A 4,580-nucleotide genomic window follows, 5' to 3' on the forward strand; every position below is an offset into this window, starting at 1 on the left:
GAGCACCACAAGTCATATTTAAAGGCCAGGCTTGGTAATGCATCTCCGAAATCCCAGGGCTAGACAAGCAGAGACAGGCAGATCCTTGGAGCTTGCTGGCCGCCAGCCTACCCTACTGAGTGAGCTGCAGCCCAATGAGAAACCCTGTCTGAGAAGACAAGGTGAACCTGGCCTCCACAGGCATGCACCCTACAAACACATGAAAACACTCACATGCGTTCATATATGTATATATGCAGGTACACAAAAGACCAGGTTATTGTATTGTCTCCTCTAAGGTATATGCTCATAGAAAAGTATTGTCTCTTCTAAGGAATATTCCCATAGTTGATTGAAATAAGGAAGGACAGTGCACATAATGATCGTTTTAGCATTAAAAAATGGTTCTAGTTTATCAGTCATCCCCTTCTTCACACCTGCTCGTGTCCTAGCTTTTCTGTCACCTCAACAACAAAGGACATCTTGGCTTTTCTATAAAATGTACTCCCACACCATCCACCTACTGATTTTGCTCATGTGGCTTGCTTTGTTTTCCTGCCTAGTAGACCCTACCACCATAACCAAGGACTTCAGCCAGCTCTGCCTGCACTAATCCCTTCCTCCAGCTGGGTGGAGAGCTTGGGTGTGAGTATTGTGGTTCCCATGTGCCACCTGCTGGTCTCCTGTGTCACTACCTCCGAAGTGCCGCCATAGTGCCATGTTGTGCCTGAAGAGAGGGAAGGAGGAGCCCTTCACAGGAAAACACAAATAGACCCCAGAGTCTTGTTTGGAGGTTGGTCAACTCGTTCTCACTGTGACTTGATAGTAGAAATGGAGAAAGAAGTCCCCCAAACATGTAACCCATGTTTAAAAATTCTTAATCCTCAAGGCATCTCTAATCACGCATCCCCCTAATCCGCAAGACGATGCTCAAAAAAGAGAAAGCAAGAACAAATTCTGTATTCCTATCACAGTTGAGGTTTGTGTCGGATGAACAAGTAAGTAAGGATTGAGAGTCTGAATTTCAGAGCCTATGTCAGTCTCTCAAATGAACTAGAGAAGATGGAGGAGGGAGGAAAGCTGAGAAAGACACAATACACCAGAATTATTACTTAATATAAATTTAATTATCCCTATTTAAAATGTTGAGCTTTTTTTTTCTGTCATTTAAACTAGCCTGTCTAGAATTTTTATGGAGCAATAAACTAAACTAGAAAACTCATTGATTATACATTTATTAAGAATCAGATGAAATCTCTAAGATATAAGGAAGCTATCTAGCCATAACAAAATCAAGCCAATGGCAGCAACTCGGCTCATAGCCATGACCCAGTGAGGTTACTCAGAGATCTCCTGAGTCTGACTGCTGATCTCTACCCTAACCAGGCTCCCCAGCTAACCGTCAGCATCAATGACTGCACGGATGCTTGTGTTTCCTCCTGGGGAGTCTTCATCGTGAGCATCCCTAACCTCATTTCTGAATTTCTAGATGTGTGTTTATGTCTTGTTTTAAGAAGTATTTATTTCACACTGTGATATATTTCAAGCATTGTTTGATGTAAAATACCTTCTCTCCATGTCAAAGAGAAATAAATAAGTATGTTTCATTCCTTACCCAAAAGCCAAAGGAACTACTCAGGAATGCCATCTTCCCCAGCATCCTCCCACCTGGACCCACACCAAATTCCCCCTGCTGAGACACAGGTCTCAGTGAGGTATGAAATCACAGCCCCCTTCTCCATACTCAGTTTTAAAATTCTAAATAAGATATAACTATGTAAGCTTTTCTTTTCTTAGCACTATACTTCTGGGTTATTCCAAGGGCATTGGTAATTGGAAATTGGTATTCCCACAGCATCTTAGTTTCTCTGTATTTAAAGTGGGGACGCACATCAGTATGTTGAGAGAATTACATAACTGCAGTGTGGTAAACACTAATGATGGATTACCGCTTTTGAGATGTGATATTTTATCCCCATGTCATTGACAAGGGCAAATGTACTGCACTGAGCTAAAGCACTTAACATCCGTCCTTTCAGCATAAGTAAACACTACGTGCCAACCAATAAGCACGGAGTAGGAACTCAGGGTTAAATAGGCATACAGTCCCTACCTTTACCATTCCATAGGCTGATCAGGACCAGAAAGATAAGCTGTAAAATTCTGAAACTACTCAGCTGGTTTCTTTTCTTAAAAAGCAGTGTATCATGGCAATGGAAACAGCTTTCTCCTCACAACTATGATGCAATGAGCTCTGCCCAAATCGTGCAATTCTAACCTTAGTGTGAAGGAAGCATACAGCCAATCAAGTGGGATCGCCTAGAAGAGAGTGGAAAGTCTTTAGTGTAGGTGGTCATGGGTGCTCAAGATAAAAGCTATTTCAGGGGCAGTCTTAAGCTAAGGAAGAAAGGGAACCACAGAATTCTGCTGTTCAAAAGAGGTCTTTAAGAAGACATGTCCTACATAGGTGTGACGGGTACACCTTTATTTAATCCCAGCACCAGGGAGGTAAGAGTATGCAAGTCTCTGTGAATTCAATGCCAGCTTGGTCTATATATCGAGTTCCAAGCCACCCAGTCATACAAAGTAAGATCCAACCTCAAAAGTGTGTGTGTGTGTGTGTGTGTGTGTGTGTGTGTGTGAGAGAGAGAGAGAGAGAGAGAGAGAGAGAGAGAGAGAGAGAGAGAGAGAGAGAGAGAGGTTTCCATTTTCAGATGAGGACTCAAGGCTCTGGTTGGTGAATGCCTACCTGTAAGAATGCTTAATGTGAAGATTCCTTACCACAAACCCTCCAACCTCCAAACCCAAATATAAGAGAGGAAATAGAATCAACCGGCTATACATTCATAAATTGAAGTGAGTAAGTAGCTTTTAAACATTTCAAAGTTAATCCATAACATAGATTTAGTTGACTACGACACAGCCTGGAGTCACCTGGGAGGAATACCTTAATTGAAACCTTGCCTACATTGGATCGGCCTATGAGATGTCTGTGAAGAATTGTCTTGATAATTAATTAACACAGAAGGGACCAGCTTCCTGTTGGCAGTACCATTACTTGGTCCTCGGTGATACAAAAAGGTTAACCAAGCACGAGCCAGTGAGGGAGCCCGCAAACTTTCTCTGTGGTTCCTGATAGATTCTTGCCCTTACTTCCCTCAATGGTTTGTGACCTGGACGTAGAAGCCAACTAGGACTCACCTCCTCGTGTGAAGTGTTTGGCACAGGACTTGGCACCTGGTGCGTGCTTATCAAAAAGGAAAAAGGAGATCGCGGCTTGGAGAACATGGAAATCAACTCTCCAACGTGTCTCCTAAGGCTGCCTCCACTTCCACATTTTCCAGGGCGACCTATTTCTGCCCGGGCAGGTGGCTTCCCCTGTCGCACAGGAAAGAACTGGTAGGATCAGGAAATGAGCTCTGGGCGCCTCCTGAGAGGTCCTTCCTCTAGCATGGACTTCATCCAGCCCCTGCTCCTCCGGCCCCTAGAACTTTGCTTCCAAGTGTGAAAATTCATTTCTCAACCCTCAGTCGGTGGGCGGGGTTTGTGGAGAGAGGAAAGGTCATGAGTGGAAAGGCAATCGCTCTGGTCTCGGGGTTGACAGCTCCCGATCCCGCGGGGCTTCAACAGCTTTCAGATTTATAGCCCCATAACGGCAGAAATCTGCCTCCTGGTTAAAGCCTTGGGCCCAGGGGGCTTCTGGGTGAGGCTCGTTGTGAGCTTCTTTATATCTCTAATGCCATGTTCCCTAAATCTGTGATATTAAAATGCTGAGAAAACCAGTGGAGGGTGATTCATGCCCCGGTGACACTGACAATGAAATTCACTGAAATCAAATTTCTCCTAAGCCTGACAACAACATCGGGCCAGTGCCTTCCTCAGCAGCGAGGCTGGATTTGTTTGCTTTCTGCAACAATTTTTCTTTTTAATGTCATTATTTTTATTAGTTGGCCTAATGTTTTTATAATGTGCTTACAGTGCAGGCTCCAATCCTGCAAGCTCTCTGGGGACGTGGTGGCTCACGCTTAGTAACCCCAGAGACTTAGGTTTTGCACAAACCCCAGACACCGGAAGAAAGCAGTCTCCACTCTTTCCTTCTCCAGTCCCGACCTGACAAGAAACCAATGATAAACAGATAGGAGCCTGAAATTGTTTCGGCCCCTTAGAGCAAAGCTCTGACATTAACTAATGGCCCCAACAAGCCCTCCTCTTTGCCCGATGCCCATCTTCCAGTTATTAATAGATGCCTCTGGTTGCTTATATCATTATTTCTGTCAGTTCTGGCTCCAACACCCACCATCTGCCCTAACATAATATCCCATCCTTATTTATTTCATAAGTGTGAAACATGAATAAATGATACCCTACCTCCATTATGGAAGATTAGCCATTTATAAAAATAATGTAGACCTGATATATTTTCAAGTGAACATCATAAATTGGAGAATTATGGTTTGGGCATATCCATTAAAAAAAACAATTCCAACAAAAATGTTACAAGCATGTGTTTGGTTTGATAGATACATTTGTCTTAACTGACAAGATGAGACACAGGTTGCCTACTTTGGGTGTGCTAAAAGGCAGACTACTGAATTTTCAAG

The sequence above is a fragment of the Mus musculus genome, chromosome 4 (assembly GCF_000001635.26).
Source record: "Mus musculus strain C57BL/6J chromosome 4, GRCm38.p6 C57BL/6J".
Taxonomy (NCBI): Eukaryota; Metazoa; Chordata; class Mammalia; order Rodentia; family Muridae; genus Mus; species Mus musculus.